Source organism: Callithrix jacchus, chromosome X (genome assembly GCF_049354715.1).
Source record: "Callithrix jacchus isolate 240 chromosome X, calJac240_pri, whole genome shotgun sequence".
In the NCBI taxonomy this organism is placed as follows: domain Eukaryota; kingdom Metazoa; phylum Chordata; class Mammalia; order Primates; family Cebidae; genus Callithrix; species Callithrix jacchus.
This window is the reverse complement of record NC_133524.1, coordinates 15,768,608-15,786,763: the sequence shown is the minus strand read 5'-3', so window position 1 is coordinate 15,786,763 and position 18,156 is coordinate 15,768,608. Positions and strand designations below refer to the sequence as shown.

Here is an 18,156-nt window from a genome sequence, read left to right as displayed (position 1 = left end):
TTGTTAACAGTGCTGCAATGAACATTCGTGTGCATGTGTCCTTATAGTAGAATGATTTATAGTCCTTTGGATATATACCCAGTAATGGGATTGCTGGGTCAAATGGAATTTCTATTTCTAGGTCTTTGAGGAATCGCCACACTGTCTTCCACAATGGTTGAACTAATTTACACTCCCACCAGCAGTGTAAAAGTGTTCCTGTTTCTCCACATCCTCTCCAGCATCTGTTGTCTCCAGATTTTTTAATGTTCACCATTCTAACTGGTGTGAGATGGTATCTCAACGTAGTTTTGATTTGCATTTCTCTGATGACCAGTGATGATGAGCATTTTTTCATATGTTTGTTGGCCTCATGTATGTCTTCTTTTGTAAAGTGTCTGTTCATATCCTTTGCCCATTTTTGAATGGGCTTGTTTGTTTCTTTTCTTGTAAATCTGTTTGAGTTCTTTGTAGATTCTGGATATCAGCCCTTTGTCAGATGGGTAAACTGCAAAAATTTTTTCCCATTCTGTTGGTTGCTGGTTCATTTTAGTGACTGCTTCTTTTGCCGTGCAGAAGCTGTGGAGTTTGATTAGGTCCCATTTGTCTATTTTGGCTTTTGCTGCCAATGCTTTTGGTGTTTTGGTCATGAAGTCCTTGCCTACTCCTATGTCCTGAATGGTTTTGCCTAGATTTTCTTCTAGGGCTTTTATGGTGCCAGGTCTTATGTTTAAGTCTTTAATCCACCTGGAGTTAATTTTAGTGTAAGGTCTCAGGAAGGGGTCCAGTTTCTGCTTTCTGCACATGGCTAGCCAGTTTTCCCAACACCATTTATTAAACAGGGAATCCTTTCCCCATTGCTTGTATTTGTCAGGTTTATCAAAGACTGTGTGGTTGTAGATATGTTGTGTTGCCTCTGATGCCTCTGTTCTGTTCCATTGGTCTATATCTCTGTTTTGGTACCAGTACCATGCTGTTTTGATTACTGTAGCCTTGTAGTATAGTTTGAAGTCCAGTAGTGTGATGCCCCCTGCTGTGTTCTTTTTGCTTAGAATTGACTAGGCTATGCGGGCTCTCTTTTAGTTCCATATGAAGTTCAAGGTGGTTTTTTCCAGTTCTGTGAAGAAAGTCAATGGTAGCTTGATGGGGATAGCGTTGAGTCTGTAAATTACTTTGGGCAGTATGGCCATTTTCACAATATTGATTCTTCCTAACCATGAACATGGAATGTTTCTTCATCTGTTTGTGTCCTCTTTTATTTCGCTGAGCAGTGGTTTGTAGTTCTCCTTGAAGAGGTCATTTACATTTCTTGTTAGTTGTATTCCTAGGTATTTTATTCTCTTTGTAGCAATTGTGAATGGCAGTTCGTCCTTGATTTGGCTCTCTTTAAGTCTGTTATTGGTGTATAGGAATACTTGTGATTTTTGCACATTGATTTTGTATCCTGAGACTTTGCTGAAGTTGTTTACCAGTTTCAGGAGTTTTTGGGCTGAAACAATGGGGTCTTCTAGATATACAATCATGTTGTCTGCAAATAGAGACAATTTGCTTCCTCCTTTCCTATGTGAATACCCTTTATTTCTTTTTCTTACCTGATTGCTCTGGCTAGAACTTCCAGTACTATATTGAATAGAAGTGGTGAGAGAGGGCATCCTTGTCTAGTGCCAGATTTCAAAGGGAATGCTTCCAGTTTTTGCCCATTCAGTATGATATTGGCTGTTGGTTTGTCGTAAATAGCTTTTATTATTTTGAGATAAGTTCCATCAATACCTAGTTTATTGAGGGTTTTTAGCATAAAGCACTGTTGAATTTTGTCAAAGGCCTTCTCTGCATCGATTGAGATAATCATGTGGTTTTTGTTTTTGGTTCTGTTTATGTGGTGAGTTACGTTTATAGACTTGCGTATCTTGAACCAGCTTTGCATCCCCAGGATGTATCCTACTTGATCATGGTGGATAAGCTTTTTGATGTGCTGTTGTAATCAGCTTGCCAGTATTTTATTGAAGATTTTTGCATCTATGTTCATCATGGCTATTGGCCTGAAGTTTTCTTTCCTTGTTGAGTCCCTGCTGGGTTTTGGTATCAGGATGATGTTGGTGTCATAAAATGATTTGGGAAGGATTCCCTCTTTTTGGATTATTTGGAATAGTTTCAGAAGGAATGGTAACAGTTCCTCTTTGTGTGTCTGGTAGAATTCGGCTGTGAACCCATCTGGACCTGGGCTTTTTTTGTGTGGTAGGCTCTTAATTGCTGCCTCAACTTCAGACCTTTTTATTGGTCTATTCATAGTTTCGGCTTCCTCCTAGTTTCGGCTTGGGAGGATACAAGTGTCTAGGAATTAATCCATTTTTACCAGGTTTACTAGTTTATGTGCATAGAGTTGTTTGTAATATTCTCTGATGATGGTTTGAATTTCTGTGGAATCTGTGGTGATTTCCCCTTTATTGTTTTTTATTGCATCTATTTGGTTAGTCTCTCTTTTCTTTTGTATCAATCTGGCTAGTGGTCTATTTTGTTGATCTTTTCAAAAAACCAGCTCTTAGATTTATTGATTTTTTTGAAGGGGTTTTTGTGTCTCTATCTCCTTCAGTTCTGCTCTGATCTTAGTTATTTCTTGTCTTCTGCTAGGTTTTGAGTTTTTTTAATCTTGCTCCTCCAGCTCTTTCAATTTTGATGTTAGGGTGTCAATTTTGGATCTCTCCACTCTTCTCATGTGGGCACTTATAGCTATATATTTTCCTCTAGAGACTGTTTTGAATGTGTCCCAGAGATTCTGGTATGTTTTGTCTTCGTTCTCGTTGGTTTTGAGGAACTTCTTTATTTCTGCCTTTATTTCATTGTTTATCCAGTCAACATTCAAGAGCCAGTTGTTCAGTTTCCATGAAGCTGTGTGGTTCTGAGTTCGTTTCTGAATTCTGAGTTCTAACTTGATTGCACTATGGTCTGAGAGACTTTGTTATGATTTCCATTGTTTTGCATTTGCTGAGGAGTGATTTACTTCCAATTATGTGGTCAATTTTCGAGTAGGTGTGATGTGGTGCTGAGAAGAATGTATATTCTGTGGATTCTGGGTGGAGAGTTCTGTAAATGTCTGTCAGGTTTGCTTGCTCCAGGTCTGAGTTCAAGCCCTGGATATCCTTGTTAATTTTCTGTCTGGTTGATCTGTCTAATATTGACAGTGGAGTGTTAAAGTCTCCCACTATTATTGTGTGGGAGTCTAAGTCTCTTTGTAAGTCTTTAAGAACTTGCCTTATATATCTGGGTGCTCCTGTATTGGGTCCATATATATTTAGGATCGTTAGCTCTTCTTGTTGTATCGATCCTTTTACCATTATGTAATGTCCTTCTTTGTCTCTTTTGATCTTTGTTGCTTTAAAGTCTATTTTATCAGAGATGAGAATTGCAATTCCTGCTTTTTTTTTTTTTTTTGCTCTCCATTTGCTTGGTAAATCTTCCTCCATCCCTTTATTTTGAGCCTTTGTGTATCCTTGCATGTGAGATGGGTTTCCTGGATACAGCACACCAATGGGTTTTGGTTTTTTATCCAATTTGCCAGTCTGTGTCTTTTAATTGGTGCATTTAGCCCATTTACATTTAGGGTTAATATTGTTATGTGTGAATTTGATACTGCCATTTTGATGCTAGCTGGCTGTTTTGCCCGTTAGTTGATGCATATTCTTCATTTTGTTGATGCTCTTTAGCATTTGGTATGTTTTTGGAATGGCTGTTACTGGTTGTTCCTTTCTATGTGTAGTGCCTCTTTCAGGAGCTCTTGTAAAGCAGGCCTGGTGATGACAAAATCTCTGAGTACTTGCTTGTTTGCCAAGGATTTTATTTTTCCTTCACTTATGAAGCTCAGTTTGGCTGGATATGAAATTCTGTGTTGAAAGTTCTTTTCTTTAAGGATGTTGAATATTGGCCCCCATTCTCTTCTGGCTTGTAGGGTTTCTGCCAAGAGATCTGCTGTGAGTCTGACGGGCTTCCCTTTGTGGGTGATTCGACCTTTCTCTCTGGCTGCCCTTAGCATTTTCTCCTTCATTTCAATCCTGGTAAATTTGACGATTATGTGCCTTGGGGTTGCTCTTCTTGCGGAATATCTTTGTGGTGCTCTCTGTATTTCCTGGACTTGAATATTGGCCTGCCTTGCTAGGTCAGGGAAGTTTTCCTGGATAATATCCTGAAGAGTATTTTCCAGCTTGGATTCATTCTCTTCGTCACATTCAGGTACACCTATCAAACGTAGATTAGGTCTCTTCACATAGTCCCACGTTTCTTGGAGACTTTGTTCATTCCTTTTTGCGCTTTTTTCTCTAATCTTGGCTTCTCTTTTTTCTTCATTGAGTTGATCTTCGACTTCTGATATCCTTTCTTCTGCTTGGTAAATTCGGCTGTTGAAACTTGTGCATGCTTCGCAAAGTTCTTGTATTGTGTTTTTCAGCTTCTTCAATTCACTCATACTCCTCTCTAAGTTGTCCATTCTTGTTATCATTTCCTCAAATCTTTTTTCAAGGTTCTTAGTTTCTTTGCATTGAGTTAGAACACGGTCTTTTAGCTCACGGAAGTTTCTCATTACCCACCTTCTGAAGTCTGATTCTGTCATTTCATCACAGTCATTCTCCATCCAGCTTTGTTCCCTTGCTGGTGAGGAGTTGTGGTCCCTTGTAGGAGGCAAGGTGTTCTCACTCCAGCCTGGGTGACAGCGAGGCTCCATCTCAAAAAAAAAAAAAAGTAGTGGTTAATAATATATTTATAGGATTGTACAGTCATCACTGCTGGTTCCAGAACACTTTCATCAGCCCAGAAAATAAACCTGAACTTATTATCAGTCATTTTTCATTCTTCTTTCCTCCAGCTCCTAGGAAACACACTTTCTGTCTCTATTTATTTGTCTATTCTGACTATTTCATATAAAAGGAATGACATGGTATGTGGCCTTTTGTGTTTGGTCTCTTTCACTTAATATAATATTTTCAAGGTTCATTCAGTTCATAGCATAAATATTTCTTTATATACCTGCCTAATATTCTATTGTATGGATAGACCACATTTTGTTATCCAATCATCCATTGGTGGACACTGGGGTTGTTTCCATTTACACCTTTATTCATAGAGTTGCCTGGATTATCTCTGAAAGGACCCTCAAGAAACTTGTAATGTGACCTCTAGGGAAGGTCAGTGGGTAACAAGGGAAAGTTGTGGACAAGATCGTTGGTTTTCACTGAACCCTTCTTTTTCTCTTTGTACCTTTAGAATATTTAGTTGTATTTGTTAATTATGTAAGAAATTCATGTGTTCCAAATTCCTTCTTTGCACACTAGCCGTTCAGATATTTAAAGACAAATCATGCTCTCTTGGTTAGTAAAGGACATGCTAATCACTTGTTCTCCGGGAACTCTTACTGAGCCCTCTTACTTGGGTTTGCTCTCTCCAGATAAAATGGACCTTACCTATGTTCTATTCCTGTCAACCAGATAAGCTAATAATATATGCCAATGTGTAACGGGGATGAGAACTTTCTCTAAAAAAATTGTTGCACCATTAGAAAGGCCCATGAGATTTAAGAGTGCCTTAAATCAAAAGTATAACTCTCCTCCACAACACATTCCCTAGCTGAAAGGAAATTAAAATAGTGAGTGCACTCATGAGTTTGGAAGTGGAGGCAGAGGACTTTCAGTTTACATGAAAGTTAGAAAATAATTAAGGAGGAACAAGATGGGGATAGTTGAAGAAGTTTCATGTTTGGAGGCAGAAGTTATCCCTTCTAACAGAAGGTCTGGGAGGGCTTCAGGGAAAATGTGGCCATTTAGTAAGGCCTTAACCAATACGTAAGATTGGACTCTCTGGATAGTGGAGGTAAAGGTGAAAGACGGTGTGGGAAGGTAGTAGAAACAGTGAGTAGTCTAATTCGGCTTGCAAATGGGATCTGGAAGGGTGAGAGGCGGGGTGGGGGTGTTGTAGGGTCTAAAGTTTTAGGACGGGCCATTATTGGGAAAGGATTTCAAAGCCCAAGGTTGATCTCTAGCTATGAACCAATGGACGATATTTCACATCCTGAAACTGTCAATTTACAATCATGTTAAAGTAAAACAATTTTTAGCCTAAAAGTTCTGATTTTTGTAGAGTTCTGTCTATGTCAGTGGTTCTCAATAGGAGGTGATTTGTCCATCTGGGTCATATGGCAATTTCTACACTTGCTGTTAGCCAAAAGCCAAGAAGCTACTCATTGGCAGTTTCTGTAATGATTTCTGAGTGTCACAACTGGGGAGTGCTACTGCCATCTAGTGGGTAAAGGCCAGGGATGCTGGCAAACATCCTGCAGTGCACAGGACAGTTCCCTCAGCAAAGAATTAAAGCCTGGTGTGTGTTAACAAGCAAGCATAGGTCGTAAGAGGGAGGATAGAAATTTAACTGAAATATTCTTTGAAAGTAGTCCAAATAAATTCCCAATAATTTTCCCTGTACACACCACCCACACCACATTGCAATTACAAACAAAAACCATTCATGTCTTAAGGGCTACATTCCAAGAGTTTTTAAGTAGAAAAATTGAGTGGGGTTGTGGGGAGGAGGCATGGTGGCTCATGCCTGTAATCCCAGCACTTTGTGAAGCCAAGGTGGGGAGGACCACCTGAGGTCAGGAGTTCGAGACCAGCCTGGCCAACATGGTGAAACCCCGTCTCTACTAAAAATACAAAAAATAAGCTGGACGTGGTGGTGGGTGCATGTAATCCCAGCTACTCGGGAGACTCAGGCAGGAGAATCTCTTGAACTCGGGAGGTGGAGGTTGCAGTGAGATGAGGTCGCGCCATTGCACTCCAGCCTGGGTAACAAGAGTGAAACCCTGTCTCAAAAAAAAAAAAAAAAAATTGAGTGGGGGGAGATGTAACAAAGACTATAAGCCAATCATTAAAACATTATTTTCTGTAACCAAATATAAAATAAGGCTTTTCAAGTGAAATGAAAAATAAGTCTAAAATAAATTAACATAGATCATTATATGATAAAAAAGCTTCATGCAAATCATCGACACTACTAACAAAGCTATTTCAGAGTCATCCAATCAATAGATTCTTAGAATCACAGGCCTGACCACACAGGATTAAACTTGAAGGAAATTTGCCATGCAGTAATATTAACTACTGATTTATGAGAAGCTTCATGTGTTGATACATTACCTCTAAGCCTCACAACAAGCTTGAAAAGTAAGAATTGTTATCTCCCCTTTTTACAGATGAGGAAACTAAGGCTCAGGGAGGTGGTGACTTGCAAAGTTCACACAGGCCATGCAGAGCAAGATTTGGTGGGCCCATCTGATCCCAGGCCCACACTTGTCCGCTCTTCTTTGCTACAACTCCTTCTGGAACGAAGTTCTCTTTCTATATATGTGATATTTTCTCAATACGTTGGCACATTCAGATGATTAAAAGATTTTTAATGCCATTGGACATGAGACTGTACAGGTGACATCAATCATAAACTATGAATAAACACCCCATACTCCTTCTGCCACTCACTTACTGGGGGACCTGTGCTTTCATGGTCCAGGGATCTGAATTTTCCTACTTGTAAGTGCAAAATAGTGGTCTCACTTGTCCTTTAAAGTTTCAGTAAAATAAGGAAATGGATTAGGTTGATTGTACCTGGCTATTTAAGGGATATCGCTTAACCTACTATAAAGGGCAATCATTAACTATAGCTGCAACACTGTTCATGATCTAGTAGTAACATAATAATTAACAGATTCATGTTTTGAATTGCTTATTACTTGCTACAGCCTAATTTTTCCCCTCTTTCAATATACCTTTTCTCCTCACCTTAAATTTTTCCTCCAAATTTCATCTTTTTAAGACCCACTCTGGAGGATTCCTCCTCCACAAATTACTCCTTCATCCCTCTCGATTCTTTGTCACAATTAATCTTTCTTCTGGGCTTCCACTGGATTTGCTTGTACTGCTCTTCATCTTTCATTTCTCTTGTCTGCATATTTTAGTGGTCTATCTTCTGCTCGAGTGGTAGCTCCCTGAGGGTAAGGAAGCAATGACCACTGTGTTCCTTCTGGGTGATTCCTGACTTCCTGTTTGTGAGTTTGTGATGACATTTTATCTTGAGTGGGTCAGAATGAAAGAAAGAAAGGAAAAGAAAAGGGAGAGGGGAATGATTAGCAAAGTAGTGGGCCTTTCCTAGAGATAAATTTATTTCATTTAAAAGATTGTTCTTTATTCAGAATTGCTATTCTTCCTTGATTTGGTTGTTAGAATGCCATTTCTTTTATGAAATGATGACCATAATAGATGACTTTCCTTTCACAATCTGAGTTTAAAAGTTGGCACCACCACCCACCATTGAGGAGTATTCTATAAAATACTTCACCAGTACTCTTCAAAATTATTAAGCTTATGAAAAACAAGGAAAGAGTGAGAAACTGTCACAAATGGAAGAAACCAAGGAGATATGATGACATGGATCCAAGACCAAAATTGGATATTCGTAGAAAAACTGGTGAAAGCCACATAAGTGATGTACTTTAGTGAATGGCAATGTATCTACATTGGTTTCTTAGTCTTGGAAAATGTTCCAAGGTTATGTAATATGTTCATGCAGCAGAAGCTGGGTGGACTCTCCATACTATCTTTACAATAGTTACGTAAACTTAAAAATTACTCCAAAATTTAATGTTTATTTTAAACAGACTAAGGAAGATAAAACATTGGCATCCCTCTCTCAGGTCTCTTTATTATAGAATGTTTTATTGCTACTTGATGTCCAAAATCCTGGGGCCTGGGGCCCAGTAATATCAAGTACAATGATCACATTCACTAAAAGTTTGAGAAATTAAATTTACAGTGAATTGAATCAGGGAATCATAATAATAATGTACCCATAAAAAGGTGTCAGCTGCTTAATGAAATTTTAACAAAATATTAAAAGGAAAATTGACATGAGTCTCTCAGATCTAGCCCTCTGGAAGTCCCAAACCTGCCTAAGACCGTATGTGCAAACAAGTGTTTTCAGGCACTTCCTTCCTAGGTGTCTGCCTTAACAACTTTTAACTGGAGATTGTACTGAGCAGAACTTCCCTGTATACCACAACATAGTGACCCCTTAATGTCACATGGCAGCCTGCCATAGTGACACAGTCTTTAAGCAGAGAAGCCATGCATGTACTACAAGACATATTTAGTAATCAGTGGATCTATTGGCAAGATCAGTGGATCTGGTTTGGTGAGGTTTGAGTTTAGGAAAAGAATGAGCATACATAATTTGTGTCAGCAGAGGGCTCTCTTAAGCAACAATAGTTCTGACTACCCATTCTTCTCCCTCGGGTACCGGGAGAACACTCTGGTATGTGGAAATGTGGGTAGTTGAAGTTAGCAAGCCATTCCCTTCAGGCCCCTTCAGTATAACATGGAAATGAAAACAATGGAAATGAACATCTTGAGCACCGTTTACCAGATGTAGGTGGTGCCAGTTAAGAAGTTGGGCTGCCGATTACATGGGGACCCAGGGGTAGCTTGTCAGAAGAGATTCCTTAAAACGTTTATTCCTGATCTGGGTTTGAAGGAGAAGGGGCATTCCTGGCCCTGGGGTTCTAGAAACAGGTGGAAGTTTCTGAGGGAGTTTGCAATTCAGCTTTCTTGAGTAGCTAGGTTTGGGAATATGATTATCATGAACCTTGATGTCCATGTCAGAAATTTCAATCAGAGTGAAAGAAAAAAATAGGTTTGGGAGACTTGAGAATGGGAACATAAAAAAAGAGACAAGTCAGTCAGTTGTTCTTTTCTTTGTAGTTAGATATTAGGTAGGACTCTTTGATAACCACACCAAAGAAGGATTTAACTGTCAACTCATCTCAGGATCCTGTGGCTTTGGGATCTTCCATAAACCTCCTCCCTTTACTCAGAAATTATGAGGCCTATTTTCAGCTGTGTGCATATTAGCAGTAGGACCCTTTCTTTGCCTGAGATAGCCAGTTTGCCTGAAGCCATTAAAGTTGGCAAAGTCCTCCTGTTCCCTGTGTGAAATCCCTGTAGTTCTGGCTCCTATTGCAATTGTCATGGGATTTCTCCTCTGAGACAAGCCCTGTTCTCCCAGCACGAACGTGAGGCAGCATGGGGGTCGGGGGTGAAAATAGTTTTATTCTCAGGGACAGAAAATGTTGGTTTAGATCCTTGTTCTGCTATTATTAACTGTAACCTTAGTCTCACTAAGCCATGATGTTTTCATCAATAGGTGATCACATATTTGCAGGATCAGAAGCTTTGTAAATGTTGAAATGCTATGCAAATACAAGATGCTATTCATCCATCCATCCATCAATTGATCAGTTCATTCATTCATTCAACAAATCTTCAGTACCAGCTGTATGCTAGGTACCATTGTAGCTAAGTTAAAAAAGTCCCTGCCTTCATGGGGCTTACATTCTCTTAATGAAGACAGACAATAAATGAATAACAAATAATTACATAATATAGTGTCCCATAGTGGAAAAGCTAGGAAGAAGAAACAAACCATGGTAGGAGGATAAAGAATTGACTGATAAACTAGACCAGATGGGCTGGTTGCAGGTGGCCTTCCTTAGGCAGTAACATTTGAATAGAGGCCTGAGCCTATTGGGGGGTGGGGAGCTAGTCCAAGAAGCATGAGTGAGGATCCATAAATGGGATTTCTGCCCATGGAGTTGTGGTGGCTGTGCCAATTCTAGAGCTTCCTCGACACCTGTTAATGGCCAGGCGCTTTGCATACATTACTCACTTAGTCCTTACCACACTCGGAGAGCTCGCCTCCCAGGTCCATTCTGTACATGAGGAGACTGAGCCTCCAAGAAGTGAAGGGACTTCACCCTGCATACCAAACCTGGTAAACGGCAAACCCAAGGTTTGCACCACAGCTCCAAAGCTTGAGTAGTTTTTGGAGACAGGGCCACACCTTCAGGGAACAGGATGGTGGGAGTCTTGGAAGCACTGGTGTTTCTGCAGGGTGGTGGCAGGGAAATGTCAAGGCAGGACCTGGTAGAGCTTTACAATACTTGGGTTTGTCCATTGGACGAATACCTGAACCGTGTTGGTTATCTTTTCCTTTTTGTTAAAACCACCCTTTGGAACTTGTAAAAGTGCTTATGTGGGGTTGGGATTTGGTGAGTCAATGTAGTGGGATGATTTTCCGAGTTCTACTCGAGTCATGAAAACGTTTTTGTAAAACAACTTGAGTCCTTAATTGTATGGATTAAAACATTCTTGAAGACCAGTTAGCAGCTTCTATTATGCAATGTGTTCCTTGCTGGCATCTCTCATCAGCCATGACCTCAACTCATGTTTCCTCTTGTTTTTCTCTTTTTCCTACCAAGCCACTAGTAGACAAAAATAAAAAATAAAAAAGTCACCATTTTAAAGCAAATGGAAATTAAAGGAAAACATGGTTTTCCCTATAATATAAACGTTTTGCTTTAAAGAAGAGGTCTTGCATCTTATTCCCAAACATTGAATGAGGTACTACTCAGACTCTGCCTTCTCAATACTAGTCAGGAAGGAATAACAAACTATATTATCTCTTGCCTTGTAATTCTTCAGAATTAATTTATAGCTCCTCGAGGTACACCTTTCCTAAACTTCACATGGCAAGTGACACTTTTCTTTCATCACTATTGTATGTTTTGTCCTTCTGCCCCCAGACACAAACACACAAGGAAATAAGAACTGACAAGGAAGTAAAAATATTTAGTAACGACCCTTGGAAAGAACCAGAAGGAGGAAAAGAGTAAGCAGGGCAAAGCAGCACATCAAGTGCTTTAAGAAAACCTGTTTCAGATTACAAATTTCTTACTTAATTAGACACATGCAACTCTTGAGTTTAAACATAACACTCACAATTTGTCAGCCACCCACGGCAATTCTCCAGGTGTTTGTGATTATGTAATTCCCTAAAAAATCATCTGGATTGTGTCAACTCAGAAGCACTGCTTCAGTTTAAAAAAAAAACTCCTCTACAGACATTAATTTATATGTGAAGTCTCAGTCTAGCATTTATACTACTTAGCAAAAAAAAACAAATAAAAGATTATAATAAATAAAAGGTCAGTGGTTTCCTTGGTTTCTCATCCCCCCACCGAAGGCTGAAAGTATGTTTTTTTTGTTTTTTGTTTTTTTGCTTTAAGTAGTAAAAGGTAGGCATTTTGTATTCAATAAAACTTCATTGACCAGATTTCTCTAATTCAGGTTTTATGATATTTAGGATAGGAGCAATGAGGTTTAACTGTATAACCAGGGAAAGGAACATCCACACTGCAAAAGTATAGGAAAGGGGGGATAAGTGTTTACTGAATCTTTAAAAAAAAGTGTTGAAATTGCTTCCTAAAATCAAATTGGGAAAAAAAAAATCTGGTTCCCAGTTAGATTTTCATCTTCAAATGAGTCATACTCACCACAATTTACTTTTTAAAGTTGCTTGACATATTTTTAGACAATTAGCAACCTGAAAGCCTTTAGATTTGGATAATTGAAAAATATTTGGGGATGGAAAATGATATGATTTGAAAGGGACTCCTTTGAGAACCCAAAGGGGAGCTTCAACCGAAACAGTGGAGATTGCCTTTCTCATACAATTATCTTAATTAAAAATGCATGTGCAGCAGGACAAGAAAGGCAATCCTAGACACTACCCCTTACAGTTTGGCTGATTGTCTGAAATCTGGAAGCTTTGTTTGCCGCCTTACATTTTTAAGCTTTGTATTAGATCCTAAATGCTTTGCTCCTATTCTGACGTAAGCGCTGTCTGTAAAAATTGCGGGTTTTTTCCGCACAGTAACACATGTGAAAGTTGGAGCTGCATTGTCCTACATGTAATAGGGAGTTACTCTTCTGATTCTTATTGTTTTCCCTTGGGTCTCACTGCCTTCCCATCCAGCTCCGGTTCACTTAAGCAGGGAACAAGATATTCATCAGCGTCTATGTAAAAATAAACTATCCCAGTTACTTTCACCCACTGATTAGCGGCAGCATCTTTGTTTTTTTCCAAAATAAAAAAAGTTGTTTCCTTTGTATAAAAGTCAATTATTGCATAAAATTCAAACTAATGGAAAAGTGGAAAGAAGCATGTCTGAAATTCTACTATCTGGAGATGACCACTGTTCACATCATGATGTGTGTTCATCCAGGTTGTTTCCATTATATAAAAGACAATTATTGCAGAAAATTCAAACTATTGGAAAAGGGCAAAGAAGCATGTCTGAAATTCTACTATCTGGAGATGACCACTGTTCACATCATGATGTATGTTCATCCAGGTTGTTTCCATTATATAAAAGACAATTATTGCAGAAAATTCAAACTATTGGAAAAGGGCAAAGAAGCATAGCTGAAATTCTACTATCTGGAAGATGACTGCTGTTCACATTGTGATGTATGCTCATTCGGGCACCTCCATGCATACTAACGCAACTGGATATAATTTTATTTAAATGAGTCCATTTAAATACTTGTTTCATTTGTCCCCTTTAAACAAAATTGCTGTTCTGTAATCTGCTTTTTCAATTAAATAATCTTTCATTTTATTCTGTGTCAATAAGTAAAGATCTAGATCACTTTTTAACAGTTGCATAATATTCTCTTATATGGCTACTCCATAATTTAGTTGGTGCTACTTGTTAACCCATCATCCAGAATGTCCCTGTCTTTTACTATTACAGTAAATGTTGTGGAGAATAGAATTGTGCAGAAAGCCTTGTATTTTTGTCTCCTTAGATTTAAATATCAGAAGTGTACTATTTGCATTTAAATCCTTCATCCATCTGGAATATGTTTTTTATATAGTGGGCGATTACTGTCTTTTCTCATATGGTCATTTGTTCCAACATCATTCACTGGAAAATACATCCTTGCCCCATTGGTTTGAAGTTGCTACTATTGTATATTCATTTCCCATACAAATGGGTCTCTCCTATCCCTATGCCAATGTTGCATTGTGGCCATTACCATAGCAAGTTCCCAGATGGGGGTATTAGACTTCAAACCTAGAACCTCTAATTGTTGTAGCCATGTCCCTGTGACCTGCTGGGGTAAAGGTCCTGCCTAGGTTCTTCTGTTCAAAGCACACCTCAATGATATTGTTCTGCAGAATGAAACATGGAGAGTCCTCATGTCAGCCAACCCTGATTTGCACTGTATTAAGTGCTCTATAAATATTTTGTTTCAAAAACTGCCATCCAATAAAGTTAGCTTAGGAAGAGTTTATTATAAATCTACAATATAAAATGTCAACAACATGACTGTAGTAAGGCTTTTGTTGCTTTTAGTTTAGGTATTAGGAAGCATAATAAATCATCTCTTGTTCTCCCAGACTGAATTCTCAACCAATTGAGAAGATAAAGGAGTAAGAAAGATGGCAGACAAAAATACCTTTATTTCTGATAAAGCTGATATTGGAGAAGGTGGCTTATATCTGCAGGCAGGTGGGCTTCTGAATACTGCACCTGAAAATAAGGTAGACGTACTCAGATCTCAGCAGCTGTGCTAGACCCCTGTAGGCTACCACCACAGGTGCTAGTCCTCTCATAGAGGCAAAGGAAGAGAGGAAGAGGATAGGCTGACTCTCAAGAGGAGGGAGAGAGGAGGGGGCTGGGCTCTGCAAACTCAATTTCTACTTTCAAATCTACCAATCCTACTTACTATATGTCTTCCTCATGAGAATATAAGCTTCATGAAGACAAGTACTGTATTTGTCTTCTCCACTTTTTTAACTCCCAGCACAGTACTTCGGACATTATAGGACGTCAGTGAGTATTTGTTCAATGAATGTTGTTGGCGCACTTACCTACTCAATATATTATTTTAAAATTATTGTATCATGGGTTTTATATCTGTGAATTGATATCTTATTATTATGTCCTAAATACACAAAAGTATTGGACAAATTAATAAACCATTGCCATTTATGATTTTTAAAACAACTTTTGGAATTTTTGTATAAAAAAAGACTAGTTACCATTGTGGAAGACAGTGTGGCGATTCCTCAAGGCCTTAGAAATAGAAATTCCATTTGACCCAGCAATCCCATTACTGGGTATATACCCAAAGGACTATAAATCATTCTACTATAAGGACACATGCACACGAATGTTCATTGCAGCACTGTTTACAATAGCAAAGACCTGGAATCAACCCAAATGCCCATTGATGATAGACTGGATTGGGAAAATGTGGCACAAATACACCATGGAATATTATGCAGCAATCAGACATGATGAGTTTGTGTCATCTGTAGGGACATGGATGAATCTGGAGAACATCATCCTCAGCAAACTGACACAAGAACAGAAAATGAAACACCGCATATTCTCACTCATAGGCAGGTGATGAAAAATGAGAACACGTGGACACAGGGAGGGGAGTACTAAACACTGGGGTCTATTGGGGGGAAAAGGGGAGGGCCAGTGGGAGGGGGAGGTGGGGAGGGATAGCCTGGGGAGAAATGCCAAATGTGGGTGAAGGGGAGAAAGAAAGCAAAACACACTGCCATGTGTGTTCCTACGCAACTGTCTTGCATGCTCTGCTCATGTACCCCAAAACCTAAAATCCAATAAAAAATTAAAAAAAAAAGACTAGTTAGGTCTACTTTTTATGCCTTAGGATAAAGCAAAAACATAGACTACAAAAACAGTCTGGCTTTGACATATTCGATGAGTACTTGCATAGAGGAAATAACAATTTTGTGTAAAACAGCAATATCTGATGTATATGCTGAGAACTTCATAAATATTTTCTCTGCTCTTGCCTCCTGGGCATTTTCTTTTGTTTTTCTTTCTTCTTTAAATCTTATGTTTCCACTCTGTTTGTGTGTGTGTGTGAATTTGTTGGTAAAAAGCATTACTTATTCTTTTTAAGCACTGATTTAAATTGGTATATTTGGTTGAATATATTTGAGTGAAAATTAGGTCTGGCTGCATAATTACGAGAGACGTTGGGATTGTAGTCAAAGACTACATTTTTTGGTTCACTCATTTAATAACGGTTAATACAATTTTAAAGTAAAATATCCGAGACTAAAAGGGATAAACACATTGTTTTAAAGAAAACATTTAGATAGCTAATGTACAAAAATGCATCCAATAATGATCATGTAAATGTTAGAACTTATGGCCCTTAAGCTTAAGTTGGGGAGCCACATGTGGTTCGCAGATAAATGTGGTTTCACACATGCCTTTCAGAACTGTTTAGGCTGATGGGTATTTCTTGCAGGAGTTACAGATAAATTTTCCCAAATGCATACAAAATGGATGTCGAATCCAAATAGATTATACAAAAAGAGCCCGTGTCCTAACATACAACATTTTAAGCCTTAAGTGCTAAATTATATATTTCAAATAACAATGTTACCATGTGCCTGAGGTAATTTAAAATTCTTGCAAATTATTTGGTATCTTTTAATCTTTATTTGCTAGAGTAATCACAATAGCCTTAAAATGAGAAGTTTAGAGTTCCTTGATTTTTCCCTCTGGTAGAATAATAAAATGAGAAGGTTTAATTTTCTTCTGCTTTTTAGAGTTGATATGAGTCTTGTTCTACCAAAATGTACTGTGATTGCAGAAAGTCCTGGGAAGATTTTTGTATCCACACAAAATGCCTACCATAGTTGACTACTGATTTTCAAAATCATTCTATCTAAATCTGTGCTGTCAAATAGAATTTTCTGTAAAGATGGAAATGTTCTATAATCTGCACTATCCTATATGGTAGCCATTAGTTAGATGGGGCTTTTGAGCACCCAAAATGTGGCAGGTGCACCTGAAGTGCTAAATTTTAAACTTTATTTTTTTGTTCATTTGTTTGTTTGTTTGTTTGGAGATGAAGCCTTGTTCGTATAGCCCAGTTTGGAGTGCAATGGCGCAATCTTGGCTCACTGCAACCTCTACCTCCCGGGTTCAAGCAATGCCCCTGCCACAGCTTTCTGAGTAACTGGGATTACAAGCGCCTACAACCACGCCTGGCTAATTTTTTTGTATTTTTAGTAGAGACAGCGTTTCACCATGTTGGCCAGGCTGGTCTTGAACTCCTGACCTCAGGCGATCTGCCTGCCTTAGCCTCCCAAAGTGCTGGGATTACAGGTATAAGCTACTGTGCCCAGCCAGTTTTATTTAATTTTAATTAATTTAAATAGCTACACGTGGCTACTCTATTGGACAGCATAGAATGTCTTTCCACTTTTAGATTTAGTATGGACATGTCCCTGGAAAAGTTGACTTTAATTTATATGAATTCATTTAACATATTTTATGAGCATTTATTGAACACCTAGACAGTTTGTGTGCTTGGTGTCAGAAATAGTTTTCCTTTGGATTTCCCGAGGCAGCTTTTTGGGGAAGTTGTGGCAACCTCACATATGTCATCCTACACACTTGTGTGAACAAGTCTTGGTAACAAGGACTCTGCTGGTTCAAAAGGAACTGGCTCTCTTTCACCCTGATCTCCAGAGCCCACCATGGCACGGCCATCATCTGCTGGGCTGAAGGGTGAGTGGGGGCTCCTTTCACTCAGCTGTGAGCTCTGGCAGGCTCAGGCCTTTATCTGCTAGAAGGAAGGGGTACCTAGGTGAAATTCTCTCAAGGACATAAGGGCTAATGTGGCCCTGTCACAGAGAGTCCTTCTCTTGGTTTACTCCACTTAGTTGCTCCTGACACTTTCCTCAACAAATTTTCAGTGGAAAAAGCAAACACCTCTTCACAGCTACCCAACACCTACTTTTTCCAGCTTTATTGACAAATAAAATGGTTTATATTCGAGGTGTATAATGTGATGATTTGATGTATGTATATGTTGTGGAATGATTACCACAATCAAGCCAAGGTATCCATTATCTCACAGTTACTTACTTTTGTGGTGAGAGCACAGAAGACCTCTCTCAGCAAATTTTAAGTGTATAAGACATTATTATTAATTCTAGTCACTCTGCTGTGCTTTAGGACTTCAGAACATATTCATCTTGCCACTGAAAGTTTGTATCCTTTAATCAACATCTTCCCATGTTCCCTACCTCCTGACCCCTGGTAGCTCCCCTTCTACTCTCTGTTTTCGTGAGATCATGCAGTATTTGTCCCTCTGTGTCTGGCTTATTTCACTTAGCATAGTATCCTCCAGGTTCATCTGTGTTGCTGAAAATGGCAAGAGTTCCTTCCTTTTTAAGGCTTAA

General features: G+C 38.8%; 1 protein-coding gene across 3 annotated transcripts in view; it reads left to right on the top strand.

The window, feature by feature from the left end:
- Positions 1–18,156, top strand: part of PIR (pirin) — a 127,077-nt gene that overhangs the window by 22,836 nt on the left and 86,085 nt on the right. The window lies entirely within an intron of this gene.